Source organism: Triturus cristatus, chromosome 7 (assembly GCF_964204655.1).
Source record: "Triturus cristatus chromosome 7, aTriCri1.1, whole genome shotgun sequence".
NCBI lineage: Eukaryota > Metazoa > Chordata > Amphibia > Caudata > Salamandridae > Triturus > Triturus cristatus.
The window spans coordinates 344,382,650-344,396,755 of NC_140590.1; the positions used below are offsets into that span (position 1 = coordinate 344,382,650).

Genomic DNA, 14,106 nt, shown 5'->3' on the forward strand with positions numbered 1-14,106 from the left:
ATTGCCCGGTGCCCACTACGCCATTCCGGCCCTGCTCAGCACCTCTGGACTCCCGAATGGTGGCTGGCAGAAATGGGGGCAGGTTCTTCACCATGTAACGCCTTAAATAATCTGGGCTTCAAAATGGACCAGGAACTTTCCAGGAAGAACCAAATTGTTGCTACTTGTGGCACCTGTTTTACAACTATTAGACTTCCGAGGAAGGTCTTTCCTTGGCTACCATTCTATGCCAAGAAAATGCTGATCCAGACTCTGCATATAAGTTGTCAGGATTACAGTAACACGCTATTCATGGCAGTCAACGACACCTTACTGTCTACCGTCCTATCTCTCTCCTCCCCTTGGTAGGAAAGATATTGGAGACACAGGGCAACAATCAGACCATCACCTACTTCGAGGTCAACAGCCTACTCGACATCTCCCAATCCGGCTTTCGACCATCCCATAGCACGGAGACTACTCTACCTGCAGTAGTAGACTCCATTAGACTAGCCCTAGATGATAGACAACCAGTTATGCTGATTCTACAGGATCTATCAGCCACATTCAACACCATCTCACACTCAATTCTGGTCAGTGTCTCCAACAGATAGGCATCCAAGGGTTAGCATTGGACTGGTTGGTCGATTTTCTTAACAATAGGCTTCAAACAATCTCTAGAGGGACATTCCATTCTAGTACCATACCAGTAAACAAAGGTGTCTCTCAAGGCTCTTCCCTAAGCCCTACACTTTTCAATATCTATGTAATCCTGGTGGCCCAACTCATTAAATCCTACGGGTTAGAGAAATTTTCATATGCAGATGACACGCAATTGACCATCTTATTTGGGCAAGATATAGAAAGCATTAAACAAAAATTCCTCACCTGCATGAAAGAGATTAATTGCCTCCAACTTAACGCAGGAAAGACAGAAATGTTACTGTTTGGCAAAGGTCAGAGTATATGGAAGGACTGCTGGTGTCCAGCAGAATTGGGCTCTAATCCCGACCCACTAGAACCGCAAAACATCTAGGCATAATCTTAGACGATCAACTATCAATGCAAAACCCGATCGCCTCCGTATGTGGCACCTGCTTTAGCACCTTGCGTTTGCACAAAGAAATCTTTAGATGGCTACCTCTGGACTCACGAAAGACTCACATACAGGCGCTAACTATTACCCGCCTGGACTATTGAAATGCTTTGTTTTGTGCTTCCAGTGAATTCCTTCTGGCTAAATTACAAGTAGTCCAAAACACAGCAGCATGTATGATTAATAACCTATCCCCTAGAACCACCTCAGCCCCCATACTTAGAGATCTTCACTGACTTCCCATCTGAAAGAGATCATTATTCAAATTTCTCTGCCTGACATACAAGTCTTTATCAGGGTCAAAATACTTACGCAATAAGCTCACCCCCTATATTCCAAGTAGCAACCCCTGATCTAGCCACCTATCACTCTTATGCTCCCGACGTATTCACACAGCCAGGCAGCGCGACTGATTTACCATCAACCTAAATGGCAATCTGCCTCCCCATTGTTGAGGAAACTACATTGGCTTCCTATATCACAGCGATGTGTTTTTAAGACTGGCTGCCTTACTTTCAAATCCCTGCATGGCACCAGCCCGGAGTTCATCAATAATTTTATACTCGGGTATTCTCCTACACGTTACCTACGGTCCTCTCATCTTTCTCTTCTCACTATCCCGAACTTCAAAAAGGTACGTCTAGGAGGTCGCAGATTTGCCACTCTTGCTCCCAAACTGTGGAACTCCTTCTCTCTCGAAATTCGCTCCTGCACCGACCTTCTCGTGTTTAGGAAACTCCTGAAAACCTGGCTGTTTACTCAGGGCTAGCTTCTGCCGCCCCGTCAATCTGGTTCCCCAGTGCCATGAAGCCAATTGGCGTACGTGCGCTTTACAAATTCTCACTAACATTAACATTAACAGCCAAATATGAAGGCCATGCCTTCTCCTCTCTTGCCCCACTCCACTGGAAAAATCTTCCTCTTTCCATTCGAACATGCCCAAGCTTGGTGGAATTCAAGAAACGCCTGAAAACCTGGCTGTTCTAACCGCCTCTTTCCCTCACCTACCTGCCCAACAGCACCATGATGTTCCTTCGGTGATGAGCCGTGTGCTATACCAAGAATCTAATAACATAACATAAACTCCAGGTGGTATAAAATACGTCTGCCCACTTGGTGTGTAATCTGCCGCAAGACTCCTCCCCAGCTCCTATTCTGAGAGATCTCCATTGGCTCCATGTCCGCAAGTGCATCCTGTTTAAGATCTGTTGTCTCCCCATAAGTCCTTGATGGACAATGCCTCTCTCTATCTCAAGGATAAACAACATCGCTATCTGCCTTCCTGCACCTTGAGATCAAGCGGCAAGGAGTTTCTGATTGTCCCCCATGTCGGCACTGTGAGATATGGTGGTAGAGACTTCTCCTTTATGGCCCCCACGGGCTGGAATGAACGGCCTCTCCATCTTTACCATTGTGTTGACTTTACTAGATTCAGGAAAATGCTGAAAACATGGCTGTTTTACTGTTTAGCTTTCTTGCTTATACTGGCCTAGCGCCAAGATATACCTTAGGGTATGATTATTTGCGTTTTATCAAGTAAGATTAACATAACATATTAGCACCATAATGGGTGTGTTCTGCAGTACCATAATGGGCACATTCTTCAGCACAATAATGTGCTCTATTAGCAGTACCATAATGGGCATGTTCTGCAGCACTTTGATGGGCACTATTTGTAGTAGCATAATGAGCATGTCTGGTGGTGACTTTCTGTGGAACAATGGATACAATACGGTGGAAAAATGCCAGAGCCGGGGTGAGGGGCTCAGAGCAATGAGTGGGGGTACAAAAGCAAAGCCTCAGAGCAATGAGGGAAGGTAAAGAGGCAGCAAACAGTAACATAAATTGAGCAGTGACTACTGAAGGGGTAATGGGAAGGTGGAGCGCTGCTCAGAAAGAGCGAGACTGAGAGGAAAAGAAAATAGTCTCAGGCACTGCAATGCAAATATGCTGGATAGGAGGCACAAGGACAACAAAGCTTGAAGAAAGAGAGCCAAGCACCAATGAACTGATCTAAAGTGTGATTGACAATGTCTGAAGCCAATGGTTGAAACAGGAAAAACATAATAAGCCGGCGGTTTGAGTGGGTCAACACAAAATCCACTCAATGTATATGGTACAGTATGTTGGATACAAAAGGTCTGTCAATGAGAGCCAGCTAAAGCTGTCTGGAAGCAAGACCTAAAAATTAACATGAGTGAGCTCTTCACATTGACAAGGAACACAGTGAAGTATGTATTCTGTCCAAATCTTCTATCCCAGCATATATTCTCTGCCATTTCTAAAACCATTATGGATATTTTTAGGTCTTGCCTACACAGCGCAAGCGCTGCAAGACGTATTATTTATAATTCCGTGGCCGTACAACCCACCCACAGCATGTCATTAGTTGTTTTCATTTTCACTCTCATTTGCAGTCTTTCGATTGCTTAGCTTCCGTAGGCTTTCCTTCCTTTCTTGTATTAGCTCCTCCCTGGAGTACATGTGTTTTTCCTTGTCTTTGTTCTTTCTCAGCTTTTTGCAACACACTTTTTTTTATTTGATAAGCATTTCAGTAGTATTCCTAGGTGTAGAATGTGCTTACCTACTTTAAACATAGGCATATGGCTTCTTATTTACGTTGCTTTCACCCTATCTGCAGTCTCTATTGTAGGTTTAGTTACTTACACCCACAACTGTACAAATCTAACCCACTATACTCTATGCTACTCCACTCTACGTCACTTCATTCCAATATACGCCACCCTGCACCACTCCATTCTAGCCCACTCCATGCCACTCGACAAATTCCACTCTACAGACCTCAGCCACTCTGTTCTAGGCCACTTTCTCTACTCTGTGCCACGCCACTCTACTCTACGCCACTCCACCCCACAGGATGCCACTGCACTACACTGCTTGTCACTCTCCTCTATGCCGCACCGTGCCACTGTGCCACACTACTCTATGCCACTCTACACTACGCCACTCCAGTACATACAATGCCACTCTATGGCACTGTATTCTACTCCCCTCTATGCCACTTCACTCTATGCCAATCTCCTTTACGCCACTCTACTCAACTCTACGCCACTCTACTCCTTTATGCTACTTCTCTCTATGCCCCTCCACTCTATTCTATTCCACTCCACTCTGTGCCACTCTGTTCCATGCCACCCCACACTCTGCCACTCTACTCTACACCACTCTATGCTACTCTACTCTACTCTACCCCACTCCACTTTATGGCAATCTACTCCACTCAACTCTACTCCATTCTATGCACACTACTCTACACCACTCTATGCCACTCCACTCTACTCTATGCCACTCCATGCCACTTGTCCCCACACAACGCCACTCAACGGCACTCTATACCACTCCACTTTATGGTACTCCACTTTTCTCTACACCACTTTTTGCCACTCTTCTCTATGCTACTCTACACCACTCTATGCCATATCACTCTACTCCATGCCAGTCTACTCTGCTCCACCCCACTTTTGTGGCTTTCTACTCTATTCCACTCTACACCACTCCACTCTGTGCCACTCCAAGACACGCTATGCTATGCCACTCTACTCTATGCCACTCTACTCTACGCCACTCTATTCTATGCCACTCTACTCTACGCAACTCTACTTTTCACCACTCCACATAATGTCCTGCCACTCCACACATTGCCTCTCTATGCCACTCCACTTTACACCACTATACTCTACACCACTCAACTCTATGCCACTCGGTGCCACTCCATGCCTATCCACTCTAGTCTACACCACTCTATGCCACTTCACACCACAGAATGCCACTATATACTACTCCACTCTATGCCACTCCATTCTTCGTGACTCCTTTCCACTCTACACCAGTCTGTGCCACTGTACTCTGTGTAACTCCAGTCTATTCCACTCTACACCACTCTACTCTATGGCACACTACATCACTCTACTCTACACTATTCTACTCCACTGTACGTCACTCCACTCTCTCTACTCTACTCTATGCCACTCCACCCTACACAACTCTATGCCACTCCAATCAACTCTATGCTACTCCACGACACTCCACTCTGCACCACTGTCCTCTATGCCCCTCTCCAATATGCCACACCACTAATTTTTAGCCATGCCGAACAACAGCTATGCTGCTGTACAACATGGCTAAAAGACATTGTCAATGCCAATAGGTCTCACATAGGTGAGACCTTTTGACTTTGCCATTGCTTGTTTTTTTTTGCCCACCAAAAAATATCTCCAGTCTAGTCCCAAACAGTAGGTAATATGACCCCCCTGAGGTCGGCCATCAATGTTTCTTTCTTTCTTTCCATACCAAGCATTGAAATCACGCCAGTCTGTCAACTTATTTTTCACTTATACATTATCTTGATTGCATGTTCGTGATTCTATTAAAGTCTCTTCAGAGAGATACTTTGGGGCGGGGGTGTTCAATTTTGGGAATCAACGCCTCTTTTACAGCAGTGAGTTAAGATTAGTAGGACAGTCGATGACAGAGATACAAGTCGAAGAGATGCTCGAAGGAAAGCGCAAGAGAGGTGCTTAAGAGACATATACTGCCCATGGTCTTGGAGTTTATGTATTATGCGAGAATCAAATCTCCTCTACGGCCAAAACTAATGCACCGCAGCGCTCTGACGCGCCCCAGCGGCACGTGGCGCTGAATTAAAAGCACATTTATAAACAAAATCAGTGTGCAGCTTTACCGTGAGTTTGATGGAGTCTTCTCCGTTTAAGGGGATTTCCTCGGCCCCTCCTTGGTTACTCGGGTGCCGCCGAGTGCCCTCTGCCCTGGGTGCCCTATGACCTGGGTGCCTTGAGGTGCCGCTGCGTGCCCTCTTCGTGTCTCTGGGTGCTTCGGGGTGCCGCTGCGTGCCCTCTTCGTGTCTCTGGGTGCCTCGGGGTGCCGCTGCGTGCCCTCTTCGCGTCTCTGGGTGCCTTGATTTGCCGATGCGTGCCCTCTTCGCGTCTCTGGGTGCCTTGATTTGCCGCTGCGTGCCCTCTTCGCGTCTCTGGGTGCCTCCCCGGCTCTCGAGTGCCTCTTCTCTGAAGAGCCCTCGCTGCTGAGTTCTGTTTAAAAAGGGGGCAGGCCCTGCGCCTTCAGACACATCCTCCTTACAACTTACCCACCCTCGCCTGCCCCCACCCTTCGCCCTCGCCCCTTTTCGTCTTGCTCTTTAAAAGGCTGGGGGTGTGACTGGGGTGGCCTGGTCGAACAGGGTGACACTGCCCTGCATACCAAGGCATGAGGACAGAGTGCTTGGCAACTTTCTAAATCTTAATGAGAAAACTACGAAGTGGAAACTCTTGACGTTCTTGTGAGTTACTGGAGCCCACTGGGCACGTAGGAACCTACAGCCTGGGGCAGAAGCAGCCGAGGAAGGCGATGTGCAAACCTGATCCTGTGTCACTTTGTGCAACACACGTGTAATGTAAAGCACTACAAAACACACGCAGAATGAAATATGCATTTTATTTTCGTTCTACCCTTATTCTACCTCTTCGCCACTTATTCACTCTCTTTTCAAAACTCACATGTATTCTTCCCTCCTATCCCCCCCTTCTCATTCTCTCTCTTGATAATCCATTTCACTCACCCACTGCCTACCCTCGTTCTGTTCGATTCGCCATCAAATTCTATCCAGTCACCTCCTCCTCTTCTTAATTCCCCGTCTCCCTTCTCTTCCTTTCCACACTCTCTTCATTTCAACCTCTTCTTTAAGTGGACCCTACTCCTTCCACCAAATCATGTGCTTTTCGCCCCTTCCCCTTATCCACTTTACCTTAACCTTCCCTCTTCCCGCGTCTTATTTGTTCCCTTTTCAACACATTTGGGTAAATTCCGCTCTATATAAAAATGCATCAATAAAAAACCCTCCCCATTTTTTCTGTTTACACCTATTTATCCCCTTCCCCCCTCGTGTGACTCATCTTTTATTCGCTCTCTCGTTGCCTCTCTTCCTAAATTCTGCTCGTCATCACTCTATTTAATTCGCCATGTTCTCAGTCTTTACTCTTAAGCCCTCGCTTCACTCTCTCTTTTTCATCTTTTCTTCACACGTCCCACTTTTTAGGTCTCGCGCCTAGCGTTGCAGTGCGTAACACTGCTCGCGCAGCGAGAGACCTCTTGTAGGGGGTTTAGAAACAGACCTCAGAATCGCACACGCTCGTGCGTGTGCTTTTCCTTTTGGCCCAGGCTATTGGCCTTTGCGTGCATCTTTTTATAAAAAAACAGCACGCAATTGGCCAGAGGCGAGCGAATTGCTCCGCCCATGGCCTATTGGTGTCTGTTACGTGCACCGCTGCCATGTGGTTTCAATTATCGTGCCCAGACACGGGCGCGATAATTGAAACCTCATGGCTCACTGCGGCGCGCACGCGCACCACCCGCTGGCTTATTTGTTTTCCCAAAGCGATCGCGTTCACTTTCGCGATCGCTTTCCCTGCCACTTGTCCTTTTATGTGTTGGAGGTAGGTGGAATGTTAGTGGAGGTCAAGATCACGGAAATATTTGCATTTAATGTTTCCTACGACAATTTTAAAATCACGCACAAAAATGTGGTACGAGATTCAAGGTTAGGGAAAACGTCCAGTGAGATGAGACTTCAGTTTGCAGGGTTGATAAACCACATAAAGGAGCATGGTGCTGTCTGGGGAGGTGGAAATTGGTAACCTAAGCATTCAAATACTTAAATGCACATGGCCCTTTCTTTTATCGTAAGTACCACTGCTCAGTACGAGTCTATGGTACTGTGCACCGTGCACAGCACACTCCTCTGCCTCTTCGTGTACTGCACAACACGTGCTGCATTTTGCATCACTGCACAAGACCCCTGTCTACATCTCCGCACACTGCCATGGACACGTGTATCTGGGCACTGTGCAAAGACTAGTAACCGATCTCGCTGCTACCTAGATGCCCTCTCCCTGCGGGACTCTGTCCTGCGCTCTCTACCTACGAAACAGCACACACCCCTGTACCTTCATCACATGCTGCACACATCTCTTTGCTGTGCCGTCACACACCGAACAGCACACTTCTGTGGATGGCCTCCTGAAGTGCACAGGACACCTCCCTTCATCTCTGCCACTGAGCAGGAGTCGTTGCTGGAATTTCACAGATGAAACCCAATGGTGTCTCCTGCGCTGTGCCGGTGCAGAGGGGATATGTGCGCTTCTTATGGGCGTCTTGAGCACATATGGTAATCAAAATATTTTTTTCAAGTTAAAACATTATTCCGGACAAAGGAGCTTGGAAACACAACAAACCTGGGGGCAGCAACACACCTCTGTGTTTCTGATTTCTGCTGTCAGAATAAAATGCAATCACTCGAAAATATTTCCAGTTAGTGAGTGTGCAAGACGGAAAAAAGAAGCGCACAGAGCACTTCTGCGCTAGCGCAGCGCAGAATACTTCACCATCATTCGTCCACGCGAGCCCTCGCCGCACCCTGCCGGGGGCACATGACTACTCACACTTACAACAAAAAATAATAATAATCCCTTCACCTCCTCACCCACTGTTTGCCCGGGGCTCATTCGCCGCACCCCACATGCGGGAGCATCTTTGTGCATCCCACCGACTCCGTTAGTGCCCGCCTCCCCATCACATACTGCACACAACGCGTTCGGATCTTGGATGCACACTTGTGCGCCTCGGAAGGCACTTTACCACATGGCTGCAGATTACAAACACCGGCTCTACGCGGATGCTCCTGGTCTGTGCGACGCCCGCCACCACCTGTAACCCGTGGCCAGTTACCTCTGCCGTGTGCCGCACACGGCCACCACCTCACAGGTGGCACCGATCACTGCACACATCTTTAAGGCGGCCTTTTCCTTTGTCTAGCGCCTCTCTCTCCCCTTTCCAGTTGGACGGATGTGTGTACTAACACACCGACATGCACACGCCCTCGCAGCATCAGTGTTCTGCACCAGGGTGGCCTCACGTGCAAGCCTTAACTAGCTGGTTCCCTGAGCAGCGTCTAGTCGCTGTTCCCACTGGACACATGCCTCTAGTCCCCCGCTCTCTACACGCTGTGTGCATCCGCCCAAAGAGTGGCGAGGGGCTGTGCCAGGGTGCCTGGGGGCAGGCCACTGTCTGTGCCAGGGTAACCTGAGCCAACACAGGAGGGGCCGCAAGTCATAAATTGCACGCACGGAGCTCGGCCCGCCAGGACCCGGATGAGGCCCAGGGCCCTCCTACCTGCAGTGCCACCTCCCCTGTAGAACACCTACAACACAGCACATACCGCACACGGACACTACGCCATGTCCTCAGAGCCAAGATCGCGTCACTCGTGAAGAGCAGAATGGAGAAAGTTATTAACCTGTGCAAGGGGGGGGCGTCCTGTTCAGAGCTGTGCCAAAACACAACACACTCCACACCACACGCCTGCTTCCCAAGGCAGGAGGGGGGTCTATAGGGCAAAAGCAAGGCAGGCTGTTGACCGACCCCTGCTCGAGTGCCAGGCTAACTCACCAAGGGCAATGCCACAATGCAGTAATGACCTGACGGCCTTCAGGATCAGCAGCATTTCCACACGTGTGGTAATACGGAGGGGTTTCCACGGTTCGCAGCAGCAGATTTTAAACCTCCGGGACATTTCTGCGCACGACGACGTCTTACCGCGTTTTTTACAATAATGCAACACCACCTAATTTTAAGTCAGTAGAACGTGATACATAGAAATGCAAGCTCTCGCGAAAAACGCATATTCACTGCATTTTTCTGTTACTTTTCAGAAGTTCTGAGGACAGAGGGTTACATTGCTCTTTATCATTTATGTCATAAAATGCATAACTCCTTTAGTGAACATGCATTGGCAAAGCCAAGACGCTTCACCTTGCCAGACATTTTCTTTATCACATACTTTTGGTGGTACAGTGCAACGTCGGAAGACACTTTGCAGCATCTTTAGAAAACAAAAAAAAAATTAAATGGTGGTCACGTATGGGCACACGTCTTAAAAAAACAAAAGGGGGGGCTGGGCAGGACTAACCAAGTTAGCCAGTATCCAAGTGTCATCATGGCGCGGGATGTAAGGGAACATGGCATCACAGAATGTAACATCACAGGAAGGGGCATCAGATCTTAAGACCTCAGACACGTTTAGCCGGTTTATCAAGAGTACATTTGAGCGCACTGCGAGATTTACCAAATGAGATTTTGCATCTGGGTTTTGCCCAAAAAGTGACGCATTCCCAACGCAAAATCAGGGCCTCAATTTATACATATTTTTTTTTAAACTTAGCCACTAAGAAACAGGCAGCGAGGAGAAACATGGTGGTGAATCTGTTATAATTAAATGGTTGCAACATCTGCATTTTAAAATATCTTATGGGGTTAGGGCACCTCCTGCAGAGATCTTTGTGTGCCAATAATAATAATAATAATAGTAATGAAGAGAACTTTCGAGGTTAACACATTTGCTGGAAAAATCTGAATTTTGTATAGACCCAGTTTTGAATAAAAGTAGCATAGAAGGTTAATGTGTCTCCCGCAAAGCACATCATGTAACATGACGCCTGCAGATTTTTAGGTCTCGCCTAGCTATTGCGTTTACGCAATCGCAATGCGAGACTCTAGTAAGAGGGGCATTTCAAAGTGCTCCCAAAAGTGGATTGTATGGCGAGCACGCGCACAATCACATGCATCGTGCCGCCATGCAATCCGTTTGGGGAAGCGCTTCAGCCCACTGGCGCGTGTACGTGTAGCCACAGCCTCGGCATCATACTTCAAAGGGTCCGCTCCCCCGCCTGGAATGCGCTCCCCCGCCCCCGCCACAGCATGCCGAGAGATTGTTTCCTCATGGTGCCTCTCACAACTGTTCCTCCCCCACCACAGGGCTAGTTTTCATTTGCATGTTTCCATAGAATTTGACTTTTAGCACTCAGTAAGAGGACATGCGTCTTTCTCTTTCCTTTTGTGTGTCCGCATCGAGTTGTTCCCTTCCACCACCAATGTGCCCACATTTTTCCTGAGCCCAGACTCACGGAAAGAGGATTCATTTTATACAATAGGATACGAGAAAGCGATTAAGTGTCAAAGCGGTTTTAGCATCAGAAATAGCGGCTCTTATTTCCGGTTCTTTTTTTATGCGCTCATCCCTACAGGATATGGACATTTCCAGTGCATGAAACACATGGTAATGGTCCGGCTTCTCTGCAGAGCGATGCATTATAGTCCATTAGTTGGTACAGTTGTGGTTTGTCTTACACTATTACACATCAATGTACTGAATTGTGTGAAACAAGAGACTTAACAAGCTATCCAAAACCTCATCTCAATACGGTGAGCCGAGAATACCTGCTGAGTCATGAATATTATAGTGCGGCTGTTTTCATGTGTGTGCGACTCTTGCAAAGCAGATTTCCACCTGTACCCGAACCACTGCGCGTTGCACGAAAAAGTCCTAAAAATATACATTTCAGGAACAAGGCACACCTATCAACCATTGAGGCTGCCTGCTGTTCAGAATCGGGGCGCTAAAGAAATAAAAAAACAGGCATTGGCAGAGCCAATAGGTCTCGCCTTTGGGACCTTATAAGTGTTTAGCCATGCAACAGTTGCATAACTAAACAATTATAAGGTCCCAAAAGCGAGACCTATTGGCTATGCCAATGCTTGTTATTTTATGTAGATATGTAAGTGGGTTACTGCTTTTAACGCAGAGATCATTTTGTTACCTGCAGTCCATAAATTGTAACCCTGCTAATATAGCACAGTGAACAACAAAGATCCTGTGACTCCTACACAGCTTGTTACTCTGTCTTACATAAAAAATCAACCTGTACATAGCTGTACACACTTCTATGACTTCTTCTCCATGTATAATGTATACGTGTGATAAAAAGAGTTTCGAAACCCTGCATTGGGCTGAGTAGCGCTATCAAAGAAATAAAACAAAATAGTGGTATTTAAACGATTATTTGTGTGAATCCTGTGACAGACCAACATCTCACATTTTTACAGTGAATGCATATCTTATACACAGGGACTGAACAAAGTCAAAACCACGCCTCTCTTAAGTACCTCTTAAGTAACAAGCGGTGTGCCTTTGTTTCTCCTCCATTGTATTTGCATCTAGGTGTGAGGCTCCCAGCCAAGCAGACCCGAACAAAAGGAATCCTGATGGACCCGTAAATTCGGCCTTTGTTTTGGGCCCAGATGGAATTTCAAATAACAAAGCCCTCTTCCCAGTCTGCATGTTGCTGCTTAGAACAAAAGCAGACAACGTGCAGGTGCCTGGGTGCTGCTAAATGTGTCACGGTGCCTGAAAATTACACCGGGGCGAGTTCATTTCAGTGGGGTCCAACCTCTTGGCAAGGTAGATGGCGTCCACCTTGTGAAAATAGTGGGTGGACACTATCTACTCACGTGTACCCCTGACTTGGGCCCTGGATCAAGTCATTCCAGTGACGTGCGTCAGACGACATGCGTGCACATGCGGAAAGCCCCGGGCACCATTTAAGCAATTTTTAATTTTTTTTACTGATTTAGGATGGCAGGCTCCACTTAGATCGGTAAATGAAACAAAGATTATTAAGCAGAAAAACGTCAAAAATAAAACAAACATTTGCAATGCAATAGGTCTCACATTAGTGAAAGTTTGAGCTATAGGCGTTGCAGATGCTAATGTTTGTTAGATTGTTTTTTGTAAAAAAATATCCCAGCATTAGCTTAAGGAATGAAAGAAAATCCACAAAGCAAGGAAAGGGTGCAGTACCACAGGCGGTTACCAGGTGTCTTTGTGCAGTTGCAAAGGGGCCTCTAATAGCTACATAAGGGATAGCACCCTTAATGCAATTATTTAAAAAAAAATGTTAAAAAAACGATTACAGCTGAGCATACGTTTCCATTTGTTTTTATTGAAAGTGAGCTGCTAAATAAACAACAATTGTTCATTTTGAAAACGCAAGCTAACAAAAATCTCACTTCCAAAAAAAACAAACGGAAAGGTATGCTCAGTTGCAAGTTTTCTCTTTATAGTTGCATTAAGGGTGCAGTACCTTATGTGGCTAATAGAGACCCCGTTACAACTCCACACGGACACCTAGTAACAGCCTGTGGTACTGCACCCTTTCTTTGCTTTGTGGATTTTCTTTTATTACTTATGCTACTGCTGGATTTTTTTTTTACAAAACAAATATAGGAAACATTATCATTTGCAATGCCAATAGCTTAGACTTTCACTGATGCGAGACCTATTGCATTGCAAAGGCTTGTTGTCTATGTTCACTCTTCTCTTATTCAGCCTTTCAGAGCCCCTACCCCTAAGCCATGTATTCACTCATCTCGTGTTCACTCGCTGGTCACCAACTTTAATTTTCCATCTCTTCACTCCTGTCTCTTGTCCCGTCTTCTGGCCACTTTCTTGTTCCAGCTCTCTTCCAAATCCTGTATCCCCCTCCCCTCTCCACCACCCACCCCCATTAGCCCTCTCTCATCCTCTCATATTCTTCTCCTGGTGGGGTCTCTAGAAGTGATTTTTAGGGGTAGGGTAAACAATAGACCACTGATAAAACTGGTGGGGCCACCTGCAAAGGGCAATTGTGAGGCTGAGCGTGTGTCCATGTCCCATTTTAAGTAAACGTGTCTCCCTGTGTGAAATATGTTTTTTATGTGTGTGCATGAATTTGCATACCCATAGTTATACACATACGCATATTTAAACAATTTAAGTATGCATGTATTTTCTCAGATTCTTGCAGTGAAAGGTGGCTGGGTACAATAATATCGGTGGCAAGGTTGGACGCTCGTTTTCTTGTGACACTCAACAGCGTGGTGGTGGGGCCCAAGGGGGGCCAGAACAAATAGAGCGGGGGCACGGGCTCCCTCTGGTGCCTCTAGAGAAGCTGATGGTTGGCACGTGTTCGGGGAGGGTGTGTGCAGTTTGCCTCCAGGAGAGGAGAATGCTTGGGCTGACGTTGCCAAGATTGTGTTGGGCGGATAGGGAGGAGGATTCCTTGTGTGCACAAGACAGACATTTGCACATCAAAGCCCAAATATGCCCTTCCAGTACAAAAAAGATC

At 46.8% G+C, this 14,106-nt stretch overlaps 1 protein-coding gene across 1 annotated transcript in view; it reads right to left on the bottom strand.

The window, feature by feature from the left end:
- Positions 1-6,356, bottom strand: part of EMP3 (epithelial membrane protein 3 (MAM blood group)) — a 107,764-nt gene extending 101,408 nt beyond the window's left edge. Inside the window, exon 1 of the mRNA XM_085616475.1 lies at positions 5,778-6,356. The gene's annotated coding sequence lies outside the window, so the exon portion shown is untranslated. The remainder of the gene's footprint in view (positions 1-5,777) is intronic.
- Between the last annotated feature and the right edge of the window lie 7,750 nt (positions 6,357-14,106).